The 17,856-nt window shown below is 40.3% G+C and overlaps 1 protein-coding gene across 1 annotated transcript in view; it reads left to right on the plus strand.

The window, feature by feature from the left end:
• The first annotated feature begins 647 nt into the window (after positions 1-647).
• LOC123270797 (endochitinase) overlaps positions 648-17,856 on the plus strand; it is a 166,135-nt gene continuing 148,926 nt past the window's right edge. The window contains exon 1 of the mRNA XM_044736949.1: positions 648-793. The gene's annotated coding sequence lies outside the window, so the exon portion shown is untranslated. The remainder of the gene's footprint in view (positions 794-17,856) is intronic.

Raw genomic sequence — 17,856 nt, forward strand, 5'->3', positions numbered from 1 at the left:
CGAAAATGGCTGTTAAAATTATTGTTTTACTTAATCGTAAAGCTTGGGATTTTAAATGTATTTTCCGTCTAATTTTTAAATTGATCATTGGACTTAGGGGTAGCTTTGAAACACGATAACTTGCGAAAAAATTTGGACTGCCGAATGGTGCATCTTTTTTGCATACTGTTTTTATTAAAAAGACCTGAAGACCGGTACTCTTTATTTTTGTAATCGCTGTAATCGACAGCGACGTGTATTTTCCAATACTTTTAGTTTTCGAGAGACAGACAGTTCAGAAATTGTTTCGTATAGTCGAATCTTTTTCAGATATTTCAAATTATTTTATGACAGAACTTAGAAACTTTTTCTCTATTCGTTCAAGTATCAAAACAATTTTCGGATTATACTTTTGAATCTTGTTTACCAAAACAAACTACAGTATTCGGGTTCTTTCCTGCTTTTGTTCATTTTTATTTATCAACTCTTATTTTTCTAATCACTTAATTGTTCTAACCGATTCAATAGTTTTATAAGTATATTTTCGAATCACAAACATTCTCTTAGCTGGATCCTTATAATTTTATGCAGCTCGTTCAAATGGAAGGATTGAAAGGTTAACGAACCAGTCAATGGCAAACGTGATGTGAACTTGTCGTTGAAGGCTAAAGCCTGATGAAGACAGCTTATATATACTCTGACTCTAAAACTCCATGACTACTTTCTGGCAATTACTATACCATCGAGGTAAGTCTGCTTTCTCTTTTCATATTGGTTGTTACGTGTTGTATTTTTCGTATATGATTTAAAACATGTGAGTATATTGAAAATATTTTAATTTTTTATATAACTGTCACTGTATTTTAAATGAATATTATTGCTTTATGTATTCAAAATATACTGAAAAAGTTTTTTGCTTCCTAAAGCTATGATCATAATCATTTTTTACTTCAATTGATGCTTGAACAGAACGAACAGACTAAAAACAGTGGTTGAGAATGAAGATACTCTACCATGTATCATTGGTGATATCATCGGTTTGATAACCATCAGCAATATTATAAGTTGAAAAATGAAATTACGAAAAAACAGATCAAAGTGTTGCTATTCAAATTTCGCTGTAACTTAGTAATTTTGAATCATAACTTTTCAACGAAGATGACCCTCTTTTCAAAATTTTCCAATAAACATTGACAAAAAAAGTCACAATTGATCAGATTTGATACGTCATTGGTTGTTGAGGTTTGCTCAGTTCAAAAATCGATATTTGGATTCGAAAATTACTGATAAAAAATAGAATATTAACGTACATAGTTGCTGTCAGTTGAAACAGTGAAAATTAGTATATTTAATAAATACTCTTTTATTGAAAGTGACTTGATATATCAACAAAATAGATAACATATATTTCAAATTTGCGTTTAATCACTTTAACTTGTAAAATTAGCTACTCTGCAATAGATTAATAACATGAAATAAAAAAAAGGTCGTAACCGGATAAGACACAGAAAATACCCCCAGTTTGATTGAACTCATCTCTTTATAAATATTTTAACGGAGTATTGGCTCTAATGTGAAACGCATTGAAGACTAAGAAAGAAAGATTATATTTAGAAAAAAATTTTATTCATTAAGCTGCTTAATGACGTCTAAAAAATACATATGTATATTTTTCGGTGCTGAAAGATTTTATAAAGGTTTTTTTCAAATTATTTTCAAATTTACACTCTAATCATTTTTTCATAACACATTTTTTTATCGTTCTTAGAATGCTTCATCGATTGCTGCCATAAACTTCGAAATCGGTTGATCCATTCGAAAGTTATCGTTGCCACAAAGTTTCTCAAAAAGGGCTTTTTTAAAATGAAAATTTTGTTCTATCGCCCCAAACTTTTTCGTCCATCTATCGCATGTCGCATTATCCGGCCGTAGAGTAGGAATAGAGTGAAGGGCACATGGCAGAGCAGCCAAGGCCAATATGGTGGCGCCCATAGCTCGCATCAGCTTACCGTATAGCATTTATATTCAAATGCAATGTGGCACATTCATAAGTCTACCAGTTACTTCTTTACCCCTCTAACACGTCTATCGTAACTAAATATACCATTAGACATATTAAAGCAAATTTTTTAAGGGAGTTGGGAAAGAGCGGATAGGGGAAAGGGGGGACCTACTCAGTGGGAATTTTTCCGTAATTGAAAAAATAATCAGACAGCCTTACTAATTGCAAGTATACCAGTAACTTCTCTACCAACATTTGAGTCAACCAATCAGAAAATCTACCCGTAAACAACTTTACCGTGAAACGACTCCCCACCTTATTAATCCCGCAATATTTCTCATGACCAAAATTTCTCAGCTATAATTTTTCATGACAAAAATTTCTCATCGCTAAAATTTCTCATACCAATAATTTCTCATCACTAAAATTTCTCATGAAAAAAATTTCTCACCCCTAAAATTTCTTACATCAATAATTTCTCATCCCTAAAATTTCCTAAAAATATCAATATTTTCTTAAACACTATAAATTCTAAATGATATGAATGTGTGTTTATTCGACATTAGACCAACACAAACGCGGATAATCGTGTTGCGCCCTTTCAACATGGTTTTTGTGTGAGTTTATTCGACATTAGACCAACACAAACGCGGGTAATCGTGTTGCGCCCTTTTAACATGGTTTTTGTGTGTGTATATTCGACATTAGCAATGAGTCATTTAATTTAAAGCTTACAGCATTAGCATTATAGCATTAAATTAAACATAAGATAAATTACATGATAAATTTTGTCCTTGAGAAATTTTGACAATGAGAAATTTTTTACTTGAGAAATTTTCTACTTGAGAAATTTTTTACTTGAGACATTTGATTAGATAAATTATGTCATGAGAAATTATTGCTTGAGGAAAAAGGGGTAGTCGCCCCGTGAAACAACTCTACCAGATTGAACTTCTATTATGTGTCAAACTATACCATAACAATCTCTTTCATTAATATCCCTACTAAAATTAACGTCAACCATATAAAAGCCTACCATTTTACATCTCTATCAATTTAATATCTACCAGAAACAACTCAACCATATAAGAGCTATGCCGAAGTTAATTAATACCAAAAAATAACTCTATATTAATACAGCTCTATCACATGTTAGCTGACACTTGTTAACAGTGTTAGAGCTGTGTTAAGATAGAATTATTTATTGGTATGAATTAATTTTGGTATAGTTGTCATGTGATTAAGTTATTTCTGGTAGAACTTAAATTGACAAAGATGTAAAATGGTAAGCTTTTATATGGTTAACATCAATTTTAGTAGAGATATTAATGATAGAGATTGTTATTGTATAGTTTGACACATAGTAGAGTTTCAATCTGGTAGAGTTGTTTTGCGGAAAGGTTTTTTACGGGTAAATTTTCTGATTGGTTGACTTAAATGTTGGTAGAGAAATAACTGGTATACTGAGAATTGAAAGGGCTGTCTAGTGTTCAGCCAATTCGGAGATATTTTGAAAAAATAAAACAAAATATTTTTTTTTTGCAATTTCTTGAAATCTACCGATCCGTATTGGTTACAATTTACCATAAATCTAAGTTTGGCGAAGCCCTTTCAAATGACACCAACTGCGATCAAATCGGTCAAGCCGTTCAGAAGTTAAAGAGGTTTACACACACACACACACACACACACACACACACACACACACACACACACACACACAAAGACGTACGGACATCATCGTAAAAATAGTCAAGATTGTGACTTTGTATGAAAAGTGTTTCAATATGGAAGTTGCTCTCAATTTAAAAAATTGGATACCCAATGTTGTTTGTGGTTCATGCTATAACATTATTAACCGATTTGAGAAACACCAGGACAAAGAGAAACTTAAATTTAAAACTCCAGCTATATGGAAGAAGCCTCTTGGTGCAAATGACTGCTACTTTTGTACGACAAAAGTTGAAACTGCAGGCCGAATCCATAAGGACAAAATTTTGTATTCTCCTGCTTCAGGTGTGCAACAACCAGTTGCAAACTTTATAGAAGGTTCAGAAGATGATACGTCAAAAGACAGCCTGACCAGTGCATTCGATACAATGGAAGTCGACGTCGATCCTGAGAATGTAGCTCTTAATGACGAAGAGTCTGCTACTGGTAGTGAATCCGATTTCAGTGAACCTGATGAAAAAGTTCCTTCGAGCAGTGAAGAAGAGTACAGGCCGATCGGTGAAGAGAAAAGGTAAGAAACATACGACCAAAAAACATCTAAATGATTCATTAAGAGAAGCTAAGCACTCAAAAGAAGCGGCTGAAATATTGGCTTCGAGTATGAAAAGGAGAAATATTCTGGCAAAAGGTATTAAAGCTTCATTTTATCGGAATTGAGAGGAGGCTTTTCGTAAATTTTTTGAAAAAGAGGAAGATTTGCTTTTTTGCACTGATGTTAAAGAACTTGTAGATGAATTAAAGCCGAATATATGTCGTAGTCTTTTTGCAAAATCCGTCATTTCATGAAATACCTAGGCACTTCCAGAAGCGTCGGCGTTTAATGAAAAATATTTAAATTGCATTATCAGCCTAGGTATTTTATGAAATGACCACTTTGTGCCGGCATCTCGTGTTTAAAGCCAAAATATATAATCAGACGTATAAAACAGTTGGGCTTTTCATGGAATACTTATTATACATCTTGGCACGTTGAATAAAGGAAAAAAAATTAATAACATTAAAAAAAAAGGGAAGAATAAAAGCAAGTACAGATTAATTTGTAAAAAAAATATAACGAATATTTTGGAATACAACCTAACAAACGACCGTATACTTCAGTTTACTTAAAAAAGGTAAATATTATACGGTCGTTTGTTAGGTTGTTTTTTCATAACATTCGTTATATTTTTCTACAAATAAATCTTTATTCGCTTTTATTCCTTCCATTTTTTAATATTATTAAGTTTTAACTTCCCGCTAAGAAAATTAAAAATTTTCAAAAATCGGAAAGTTATAGGTTTTACCCATAATATTTACCTTTTTTAAGTAAACTGAAGTATACGGTCGTTTTCCAATATATTCGTTATATTTTTTTACAAACTAATCTGTACTTGCTTTTATTCTTTCCTTTTTAACTTCCCGCTGAGAAAATCGAAAATTTTCAAAAATCGGGAAGTTATTGGTTTTACCCCGTTTTTCGAAAATCGAGTTTTCATCAGATCTCGACGTTTTGAGGTCCTAGGAAGCTCCCTAACGACTCTCACGAGGTTGTCACTATGTCTGTATGTGTGTGTGTGTGTGTGTGTTTTTTTTTTTTTTTTTGGTTTTAAGGGGGGGGGAATCCTTTTTACGGATCCTAGGCATAGTTGTTTGGCCTGGATATGTGGCGACTCGACGCAGTGTCATACTAAAACTCGACGCTAGCGCCCCTACCCACTAAACCCTAAACCCCTTTTCCTCTTTCCCCTAATCCCTCATGGAAACCGCCGTTAGGCATTACTTCGTGAGGGGAGGATCTAGCTACTGCTCTTTCTTCTTGTAGCTAAGGTGTTATTTTACCTTTCTTCTAGTTGTTGTCATTTGCTCTTCTTCTTTCGATGGAACGCAAGTCTATAAGGACTTCTGTTGCAAATGTGCTGATGGCGTTCCAGGAGGCTCTTGATGACAACATTGCTTCTACTATTGTCTCTGGTTGGATTTTCTTCTTTAGGATCATCTCCAGCTCATCTCGCTGTGGGTAAAATCGTGGGCACTCAAAGAAAACGTGCTCCGCGTCTTCATTGATTCCTGGGCAGGACGGGCACTCCGATGAATCATCATGCTTAAAGCGGTAAAGATACGTCCGAAAACATCCATGTCCTGACAACAAATGCGTCAGATAGTAATTGACCTCGCCATGACTTCGGTTTAGCCAAACGTCGATCTTCGGTATGAGACGGTGTGTCCATCTCCCTGTTGTCGCGGCGTCCCACTGCGATTGCCATCATGCGATGCTATTCTGCCGTTCTTCAGCTCTGAGTTCCTCGGCACTTTGTGTGGTTGTCCTCTTTCGTTGGTAAAGGTTCCGTCGTTCCTCAACTAGGACTCTGAGCGGCAAAGTTCCGGAAATTACACACACTGCTTCCTCTGATATTGTTCGAAAGGCGCTTGCAACTCGTAGGGCACTCATACGATATATTGGTCCAGCTTTTCTCCATGAATCTTGCACCTCTAGTGCGTCAGCCCAAATTGATATTCCGTAGGTGAGCACCGATGTGACTACTGATGACAATAGTAGCCTCCTGCTCTGCTTTGGGCCTCCGACGTTCGGCATCAATCGTGCGAGACTAGCTCTCACTACTGACGCTTTCGTACAGACGTGTTCCACTTGCTGCTTGAAGTTGAGTCGGGCATCAAGCATCACTCCCAGATATCGTATATGAGGTTGTGATGTGATTTCTCGGTCACCGACATTTATCTTAATTGTTTCAACTTCTTTTCGGCTGGTAATAAGCACTGCTTCGGTCTTCTGCTTGGCCAGTTGTAGGTTCACTGTATCTATCCACTGGTTGATCTTCTCAAAAGTGATGTCAAACAGATGTTGAATCTCGTCGAGGTGTTTGGCGACGATCACTGCGGCAATATCATCCGCATACGCTACTAGTTTGACACATCTTGGAAGCTTCAGTCTCAGGAGCCCGTCATACATGATATTCCACAGAAGTGGACCAAGAACAGAGCCCTGTGGCACACCACCGGTTATATCATACTCTTTCGGACCATTCTTTGTATCGTATTTCAGCACTCTATCTGTCAAATAGCTAGTCACTAGTCTGCGAAGATATGTTGGCACGTTCTTCTCGTCGAGAGCTTGCATGATGCAGTCCCAATTAGCGGAATTGAAAGCATTTTTGATGTCCAAGGCAGCCACCAGGCAGTACTTCTTCGTTCCACCCTTCCATCTAGTTCCTGCGATTGCCTCTTTGGCCGTATTAACAACCAGGTTGATCGCGTCCAGGGTTGATCGTCCTTTCCGGAATCCATACTGGTTGTCTGCCAAGAGTGGGTCGACTACTGCATCTATTCGCTGATGGATGATACGCTCAAATATCTTAATCGCCGTATATAGCATGCAGAGTGGTCGGTAAGATGACGGTTCTTCTGGCGGTTTCTTTCCTTTAGGTAAAAGTACTAACCGTTGCTGTTTCCACTTACGAGGAAAAGTCCCCTCCTTGAGGCATGCGTTGTAAGCGTCTAGAAATAATGTTGGTGCTGCCTTTATGATGGTTTTCAAGGCTATATTAGGGATTCCGTCCAATCCCGGCGCTTTATTATTTCCTACCCGATTACAGGCCTCCAACAATTCTTCTTCAGTGACAGGTGGAATGTCGTCCAGTTCATCTTGCGTTGACTGATAATTGAGACTGTGTTGCTGTGGAAACAGCGCAGTGACGATTTTCTGAAGGAGTTGGGGACACGTAGTTGACGGCATTTGTTGTTTCTTCAGGTGCGTCATGACCACCTTATACGGCCGACCCCACACGTCTTTGTCGACCTCGTATATGAGCTCTTTCCAGCATCTTCTTTTGCTCTCTTTTATGGCCTTATTAAGTTCACGACGAGCTTTTTTGTACTCTGCGATCAGCACTGCAGAGTAAGGTCGTTGATAGCCACGCTGTGATATTCTTCTCTTTCGATGACACTCTTTACGGAGGTTGCTGATATGATCATTCCACCAGTGTACCGCAGGTCTTGAATTCATAACACGTTTGCGAGGCATACTGGCATCACAAGCTTGTGTTACTCGCATCATCAGAGCCTTAGTATGTTCTTCTGCACATCCAGTCTCTATCGGATCACTATCGAGGGCTATTAGCAATACTTCTGGGTCAAGAGATTTCACCTTCCAACCGACGGTGTTAAATTGCTTGATAGGCCCCCGGAGGTTCTGGTCGTTTGACGTTTCCCAGAGTATCGCATGATGGTCACTGGCAGTGTAGATGTCCAGTACCTTCCAGTTAGTGTTACCTTTAGCAAGGCTGGTACTGACAAAAGTGACGTCTACAATCGAGCTTGCGTCACCTTTGGTGTAGGTCGGCATGTCACCACTGTTGAGCAAGACTACATCTAGTGTAGAAAGAGCTTCTAGCAGCTCTTTTCCTCGTACATTAGTCTGCTTACTGCGCCAGTCCACTGCCCAGGCGTTAAAGTCCCCGGCTAACGCCACTGGATGATGTTGCTTCGCGTCCTCGGTCAGTCGATCCAAGAAGTCAGTAAACTCAGCAATTGAGAGGCTAGGTGGTGCGTAGCAGCTGTAAAAACGGATGCCATCTACTGATGCTGCTACAAAGCCAGCGCTGCCATTGGTAGCTACACTCTGGAAAGGGAGCTTACCACAAGCCCAGATCACAGCTTTCGTGGTGATATCCGTCTCCCAAGGTTGTCCAGCTAAATGTTTATATGGCTCCGATAAAAGCACAACGTCGAGCTTTAATTCCCGTACTGTCTGCATAAGCAGGTCATGCGCAGCTTCGCAGTGATTGATGTTAAGCTGCAGTATCCTCATGTTCGTTTATTTGTCAGCTTCTGGAGTGCTTCTTGGAAGACTGGACATCGGCCAGAACCAGACCGGTGAGCAGTGTCCTGAGAGCCAGGTTTTTCCGCACATAACGCACATTTCACTTTATTTTGGCATTGAGCAGCTTGATGACCTGTTTGCCCACATTTGATGCAAAGCCCAGATCGGTCGACTTCGCTTTTACATTGGGCAGTAGTGTGCCTAAAGTGCCAGCACTTATAGCATCGTAATGGTGTCTTAATTGCTCTGACACGGCAATTTACCCAGCCAATCCTTATTTTGCCTGTCTTTCCAAGTATCTTCTGCACTCTTGCTGCTGGCAATCGTACCGAAGCAGTTTGAGTACCTCTGTAGGCCGGACGAATTTTAATGACATCTTCAGGTATTTCATAGTCATTTCCAGCTGCCTCTTGTAAGGCCTTCCGGACATCTTCTTTAGTTGTTTCGTCGTCAATGTCCCGGATTTCAAGCTGTTCCTCTGGGCCTTTACAGATGACTTGCGCTTCTTCTTTAAGGATGCTCTTGATGGTCTTCAGCAAAGCTTGTCCTTTGTCTGCGGTCTTTCTGGAAAGCGTAATGAGCATATTCCCATCATTCGTCTTTTGAACCTTGTCAACGACGTCACGGGTCTGATCTGGTGGGACATCTTTTTTAATCCGACGCAGTATCTCGGCATATTTTGCCTTCTCAACGGGTCGAATAATTAAGGCATCTGGTTTGGTGAATTTTCGCGGTTTTTCCCGCTTAGGCTCCGGCCGAGATTTGTTCACTGGTTGTTTTGGTAACCGCTCTCTCGCTTGCTCCTTCTTCTCCTTCTTGGATTGGACCTTCTGCCACTCAGTCACCTCTTTTTTCCCAGCGTTCTGCACTGCCGTGTTTTTCGGAGGGCTTGGTTTCAGGTCCTTTTTCTTCACAACTTGGCAGATCGTTGGGTCGGGAGAAGATCGATCTTTTCTCTTAGTTGACTTGCTGCTAGTTCTGATTCTGTCTTCCGCGACTGATTCACCGTCACCTTCGGCTCCAGTGTCCATTGCTTCTTCATTCACGATAGTTGCTTGAATGCTTCTCTCCGGTGTAGTGCGAGAAGTGCGTCGTACTGTTAAACACCATTCTTCATCAAGTTTCTTGAATCTCTGGAGGGCATTGGCTACGCTGGTCGTCTTGGTCTTAATCTCCTTGTCGATATTGACCTTAGATTGGATGAAGTCATTTAGCTCACTGGTCAGCTTTTCAAGGCGTTCAAACGCTTGCGACCGCTTCATTTCAGCGCTTGCTCCAATCGCTGCTTGTTGGGCATGAGGCCCGTTTTCACTATTGTTGTTTTCCTGAATTTTACTCATACTTTTAAATTCACCAGCGCATCGTACGGAGTGGAGCGGGTTGTCATAACTAGGAACGGGTGTACCCTCGGAGATAGTACTCCTACCCCAGTTCCCTGAGGCCTAGCCGACACTTAGCCAGCCCCGGAATACACGGACGGACTAGACTCGCTCGGAGCGGTGAAGATTCCGATCTCTAACACTCACTGCGTACTTCCTGATCAAGGCCCGAAGTGGCTGGCTCCTGTTCCACTGCTGCAACTTACACCTCGGCAGAGCAAGCTCACATCAGCCGTGGCCTGCATCGTCGGAAACTACGACACGAGGTTCCGGTCACTCCCAGTGGGTCACAGCAGGGAACGATCGTCTTGTTAGGTCAGTTAGTGCGACCAACCCATTAAAGGGGAGTTTTGTCCACGGGAGCGTATTTTGTTTGGTTATTTTGCTTGGCTCCTACCCGCTGTACCTCATCAACTACGAGATTAAGTGTCATCCAAGGACAGCGAGCGTTCTCCCATCCGCTCGGGGAGACGCGCCCGGTAGCAGTATCTCTTCTGCCCCGAGTACATCTGTATGTGTGTGTGTGTGTGTGTGTGTGTGTGTGTGTGTGTGTGTGTGTGTGTGTGCGTGTGCGTGTGTGTGTGTGTGTTTTTTTTTTTTAGTGGGGAGAATCCTTTTTGCGGATTCCAGACATAGCTGTTTTGCTCGGATATGTGAAGACTCGACGCAGCGTCATACTAAAACTCGATGCTCACGCTTCTACTCACTAAACCCTCAACCCCTTTTCTTCTTTTCTCTACTCCCTCATGGGAACTGCCGTCAGGCATTACTTCGTGAAGGGAGGATCTAGCTACTGCTCTTCCTTCTGGTGGCTAAGGTGTTAACTACCTTCCTTTTATTTTCTGATATTTTCTGATATTTTGCTCTTCTTCTTTCGGTGGAACGCAAGTTTTTGAGGACTTCCGTTACAAACGTGTTGATAGCGATCCAGGCAGCTTCTGATGAAAACATCGCTTTAACTAGTAAATCTGGTTGCATTCTCTGGATCAGGATCCCCTCTAACTCTTCACGCTGTGGATCGAAACGTGGACATATAAAGAAGACGTGCTCCACATCTTCAGCAACTCCTGGGCAGGACGGGCACTCCGAAGAGTCATCGTGCTTAAAGCGGTGTAGATACTCTCGAAAACACCCGTGTCCCGACAACATCTGCGTAAGATAGTAATTGACCTCGCCGTGATTTCGCTTAAGCCAAATGTCGATCCGAGGTATGATGCGGTGCGTCCACCTACCCTTCTCTGCAGCATCCCATTGTAGTTGCCATCGGCCTATGCTGTTCTGCCGTTCTTCAATTCTAAGTTCTTCAGGGCTCAGTGCAGTTGACCTTTTTCGTTGGTAAAGGGCCCGTCTTTCCTCTGCTAGAACTCTAAGAGGTAGGGTTCCGGCAATGACGCACACTGCTTCTTCTGATATAGTGTGGAAGGCACTAGCTACTCGTAGGGCACTCAGTCGATATATTGGTCCAGCTTTTCTCCATGATTCTTGGGTTTCCAGTGCATCAGCCAAAATGGATATTCCGTAAGTGAGCACTGATGTGACTACTGATGACAATAGTAGCCTCCTGCTCTGCATTGGGCCTACGATGTTAGGCATCAGCCGTGCAAGACTATCCCTCACTACTGACGCTTTAGCACTGACGTGTTCCACCTGCTACTTGAAGTTCAGTCGGGCATCCAGCATCACTCCCAGATAACAGATAAATGGTTGTGATGGGATTTCTTGTTCTCCGACTCTCAACGTGATAGTTTCTACCGTTTTTCTACTGGTGATGAGCACTGCCTCAGTTTTATGCTTGGCTAGTTGCAAGTTCACCATGTCCATCCACAAATTGACTCGTCTGAATGTAATATCAAATGCCATTTTTATCTCTTCGAGGTGCATTGCGACGATCACGACAGCTACGTTCTCTGCATATGCTACAAGTTTGACTCCCGTAGGTAATGCTATTCTCAGGAGGCCATCATACATGATGTTTTATAGCAGAGGACCTAAAACTGATTCTGTGGCACTCCTCCGGTGATTTCGTACTCTTCCATACCGTTCTTCGTGTCATATTTCAGAACCCTATTCGTGAAGTAGCTCGCTACCATTCTGCGAAGGTATCCTGGTACGTTTTTTTCTTCTAGAGCCCGCATAACGCAGTCCCTGTTAGCGGACTTGAAGGCATTCTTGATGTCCAAAGTAGCCACCAAGCAGTATTTCTTCTTTCCACTCTTACATCTCGTTCCGGCGATTGCATCCTTGGCTGTACCAACAACCAATTTGATCGCATCCAGAGTTGACCGTCTTTTTCGGAAACCAAACTGGTTCTCTGCCAGGAGTGGATCGACTACAGCCTCTATTCTCTGATGAATTATGCGCTCGAATATCTTGCCGGCTGTGTCTAACATGCAGAGTGGTCGGTAGGATGACGGTTCTTCCGACGGCTTTTTCCCATTCGGAAGTGGCATTAGCCGTTGCTGTTGCCACTTCTGGGGAAAAGTCCCTTCCTTCAGGCATGTATCGTCAACGTCTAGAAATAATGCCGGTGCTGCCCTAAAGATTGATTTCAAGGCAATATTAGGGATTCCGTCCAATCCCGGCGCCTTATTATTCCCTACTCGATTGCCTGCCTCCATAACTCGTCCAACGGGATAATTGGGATGTCTTCAGGGTTGAGCTGCTCCAACTTGTAGGTGAATACCGGCTGTTGGGGAAACAGCGCAGTAACAATCTTCTCTAGGAGCTGTGGACACGTAGGTGATGGCATTGGCTGGCATTTCAGGTTGGTCATAACCACCTTATTCGGTCTGCATGGATCTTTCTCTACTTCTTGACCAGTTCCTTCCAGCAACGTCTTTTGCTTTCTATAATGGCTCTGTTTAGTTCTCGACGGGCCTTTTTATACTCTGCCAACAGCTCTGCGGAGTTAGGTCGTCTGTAGCCACGCTAAGACTTTCTCTTTTTTTTGAGACACTTTGAACGTAGAATGCTAATGTGATCGTTCCACCAGTGCACCGAAGGTCTTGTATTCATGCCACGTTTCCGAGACATATTGGCGTCGCAAGCCAGGGCGACTCTTCTCATTAGGTCCTTGGTCTTCTCTTCAGCAGTTTCTACGATGATCGGATCGCACTTTAGGGCTACTACTAAAGAAGTGAGGTCGAGAGATTAACTTTTCCACCCAATCGCGCTGGCGTTCCTGCTGACTCTTGTTAGATTCTGGCCAGTTGATATTTTCCATAGTATCGCATTATGGTCACTGGCTGTGTAGATGTTCAATACTTTCGAAGAAAAATCTCTTCGAGCTAAGCAACTGCTGACAAATGTAAGGTCGACAATTGAGTTTGCCTCTCCGTTCGTATACGTTAGCGTGTCACCGGTGTTAAGAAGGATTACGTCTAGTGTGGCCAATGCCTCGAGAAGTGCTTTTCCACGTGTATAAGTGAACTTTCTGCCCCAGTCTGCTGCCCAGGAATTGAAGTCACCAGATATTGCCATGGGAAAGTGTTTTCTTGCGTCCTCAGTTAGCCGATCAAGGAAGTCTTCAAACTGTTCATTCGAGAGACTAGGAGATGCATAGCAACTGTAGAAGTGGAGGCCATCTACCCATGCTGCTACGAAGCCGGCTTTTTTATTGTTGACTGTTCTCTGGAAAGGACATTTACCGCAGGACTAGATAACGGCTTTGTTAGTGCTGTCGGATTCCCAGGGTTGGTTACTCAGGTGTCTATAAGGCTCACTTATAAGTGCTACGTCTTCCTCTAATTTGCGCACAGTTTGCATGAGCAGGTCATGCGCAGCCTCACAATGATTGAGGTTGAGCTGCAATATCTTCATGTTCTTGGCTTTGTCATCTTCTGGTGCGCTTCTTGGAAGACGGGGCATTTGTTCGTGCCTGCATGGTGAGCCGCCTTTTCTACGCCGTGCCGTTTAACCTACAGTGCATATTTAGCTGGATTTTTACAATCAGCAATTTTGTGTCCTTCTTTTCCGCACCTTTTGCAGTGCTTAGACCGGTCGACTTCGCTTTTGCACTGAGATCCGAAGTGTCCAAAGTGCCAGCAGTTGAAGCATTGTATGGGTCTCTTCGTTGCTATCATTCGTCAATTGACCCAGCCAATCCTTATTTTGCAGTTTCCTTCCAGTACCTTTTTTGCTGCAGCTGCTGATAGTGACACTGTGGCTGTCTGCGTACCCTAAAGTCTTTACGGATCTTGATTGCCTCTAGTGGGATTTCACAACTTTCTCCAGCTTCTCTCTTTAGAGTGGTCTGACTATGCTCTTTCGTCGTGTTGTCATCGACATCTCGGATGGTCTCCTGTGGCCTTTTGCAGATCACTTTGGCCTCCTTCTTAAGGATGTCTGCGATCGTCTTTTGGAGGGCTTGGCCTTTGTCAGTGCTCTGCCTCGAAATCGTAATCAACAAGTCGCCACTTCTGGTCTTGTTGATCTTATCCACAGTTGAACGAACCTGCTCATCTGGGACGTCCTGTTTTATGCGACGCAGAATCTCGGCATACTTTGTTTTCTCGGCCGGGCGGATGATGAGTGCGTCGGGTCTGATCCATTTGCGTGGTTTTTTTCGCTTAGATTCTGGCCTGGGCTCCTTCGGTGGCTGCTTTGAGACTTGCTCTCTAGCAAGCTTCCTCTTCTCCTTCTTAGACTGTACTTTTTCCCAATCAGACGCCTTCTTAGGTTCGTCACCCTGCCCTGCCAGTCGTAGGAGAGGGCTTTTTTTCAAGTCCTTCTTCTTTGTGACTTTGTCGGTTGGCTCTGACGAATTTCGGTCCTTTCTCTTTCCAGGCCTTGTGTCAGTTTCACCCTTGTCCTCAGCAGCAGATTCACCGTCCCATTGGCTCCAGTGTCCATTGCTTCCTAAGTCTCAACTTCACTTGAATGATTCGTCGTGATGACTACCATTCCTCGTCCAGTTTCTTGAATCTTCCAAGAGCATTGACTACACCGGTAGTCTTGGTCTTTTGTGTGTGTGTATGTGTGTGTGTGTGTGTGTGTGTGTGTGTGTGTGTGTGTGTGTGTGTGTGTGTGTGTGTGTGTGTGTGTGTGTGTGTGTGTGTGTACGTCCGTATGTAAACCTCTCATAACTTTTGAACGGCGTGACCGATTTCATCGCGGTTGGCACAATTCGAAAGAGCTTGACTACACTTAGGTTTTGATTATAATTTGGACCGGTTTGAACCGATTAATTTTGAGAAATCTCAAAAAAACTGCAAAAAAAATTTTTTCAAATGTGGTTTTTTTTGGATCACTTTCAAACGGCTCAACCGATCGATTTTAAAAACTAAACCAGTATACCAGCTCTTAACATAAAAAAAACACGTCGATTACTTTCAGCCAGGTCAAAATCGGTTAATTCTTTCGTGAGTTATCATTAACGGAAAAAATAAAAAAAATCGTTTTTCTGGAATTACCTTGAAATCCCTTGTTTGATCAATTTAAACTTGAAACTTTTTCATGAGACTTTAAATACTGCGTTGAATGCCACCAAAGACGTAAAAATTGGTTCATTCATTCAAAAGTTATTGCGGTTTAAATATTCGAAAAATAGTGTTTTATTTAACTTCTAGCACATTTTTAGGTTCGCCCAAGTTGAAATTTAGAGCCCATATAGAACCTTTTAGTCCAAAATAGATCCGACTGAGAGCCCTGTAGTCCCATAACTCCGATTTTGAACCCACAGATCCGAACATTTACCGAGAGGTCCGATTTTGAACCCTCAAGTCCGTCAACATTAGCCTCTTTATAAATTTTTATTAACTATAATTAAATCATTCATGATATAAAATATAAAATATTAAAAATTAAAAATTAAAAATAAAAAAGTAAAATAATATGAATTAACCCATATACAAAAAAAGAAAAATTTCTTGACTGGAGAACAAAATTCTTGGCTCAAGAAAATTTTCAGGTGCCTGAAGGAAGGCCGAAGTAAAAATTTTTCTTTGAATTCTATTCTTGGTGGAAGTCATTTTTTCTTAATTCAAATTATCATAAATACTTAATACAATAAAATTTTATATTTGATCAAGATTTTTAGATACTTTAGGGAAGAAGCGCCACCTACTTCAGCTGAGAAAAAAATTTTCTCACCTTGAGAAAATTTTTCTCGAGAATATTTGATACTCATTTTATATTATTTTAGCGTGCAATTATACATATTGAATGAAAAAAAATGATAAAATATTATTCGATCTTCACATTTGACATGTTAATCAATTAAAATATTAATAAAAATTTATTTCTATCTTTATATTTAATTTTTTGGAGCAAGAGAGAAATTTTCTCAAGATAAGAAAATTTACTTCTATCAAGAACAAAATTTTTTGGAGCAAGAGCCTGAATTTTCTCAAAACAACAAGATTTTCTTGACTTAAATAAATTTTCTTGGATCAAGATACGTATTTTTTAAAGCAAGAGAATTAATTTTGTTGGAATACGTGAAATTTCTTGTGTCAAAATAAATTTATTTTTCCGCTTAAGAAAATAGTTAGGAAGAAAAATATTTTCTTGGCTCAAGTGAACCTTTTTTTTTGTTTAGGAGTTCCCAGAGTAAAATGACGGGGCCAAGCTTGCGCTAAGACTGGATAACTCAGTCTCGGCCGTTCCTTTGGTGAACCAGACCAACTAAGACTGGCTTATCTAGCTCTGGCTATTTGATGGTGTGCTAGGCTTGGGTCAAGACTGTATAACTTAGCCTTGGCCATTCAATGGAAAATCTAAAGTTAATTAATCATTAAGTAAGAGAAGGAGGGGGGGGGAAACGGACCATTAAGACAAAAATGTTGAAATCCTTAATGTTTTTCTCTGATTTTACGTTTTTTTTCTAGTCCTTTACCAAGTATTTGACATCAATTTGTTCGGTTTATTGAAAATAAAAAGATAAAAATGTGGGGCAAAATGGGCCACCTTCAGAAAATGTTTATTATTGAGTTTTTCAACTTATCTTACTTTTTTCGGCCTTTTACTGAGTTTATGGTATTAATTTTTTTGTGTCTATCGAAATTAAAAAATTGAGAAATCTCAAAAAAATTATAAAAAATTTTTTTTCAAATGTGGTTCTTTTGGAATAACTTTTAAACGGATTTACCGATCGATTCTTAGAACTAATCAGCTCTTAACATCAATAAACCACGTTGATCGCAGCCAGCACGGTCAAAATCAGTTGATTCGTTAGTTAGTTATCGTTGTCGAAAGAAAACCAAAAAAAGTATTTTTTCGGAATTACTTCGAAATTCCTAGTTCGATCAATTTAAACTGAAAAATTCTTCGTGAGGCTTCAAAAACTGCGTCGAATGCCGCCAACCATGCAGAAATCGTTTTATTCATTCAAAAGTTATTGCAGTTTAAAAATTCAAAAAATAATGTTTTATTAAACTTCTATCAGATTTTTGAGCTCAGAGAACTCAAAATGACACGAAAATTATATTGATTAAAAATTGATTTTTCTATCAATTATTTAATTAAAATTTATATCAATAATTAAAAAATTAAATTTATTAACTGAAAAAATTTTTCTTCTTGATCTGAAGAGAATAAGTGAAAGGAAATTTAGTATAGACCGGATAGCTCAAATGGTAGAGTAGCCGAAATGTCTTCGGAAGGTTCTGGGTTCGAATCCCAGTCCGAGCTATCTAATAATTTTTTTTCTCGCATATTCTATAAGCTCACATTAAGATGATCCTCTCCACATTCCTTTCTCAACTTTCCTACCAATATCCTGTTACGTGAATGTGGAACGCTTCACGTAATAATTACCGTAACTCCTATTCTTTCCCGCTTCACAGCATTATTTGTATTTGTAGAATGTAAATTTCAAGAATACAAAAAAATATATTTCAAAAAAAAAAAATAAATTTTCAAAAAGATATAAGTCCTTGAAGTAAAGAAAAAAAAGGCCGTGTCCTCGTGAAAAGGATTTCTCCCTTTGTATCCATCTGCAAAAAAAAATA

Source organism: Cotesia glomerata, linkage group LG8, assembly GCF_020080835.1.
Source record: "Cotesia glomerata isolate CgM1 linkage group LG8, MPM_Cglom_v2.3, whole genome shotgun sequence".
NCBI lineage: Eukaryota > Metazoa > Arthropoda > Insecta > Hymenoptera > Braconidae > Cotesia > Cotesia glomerata.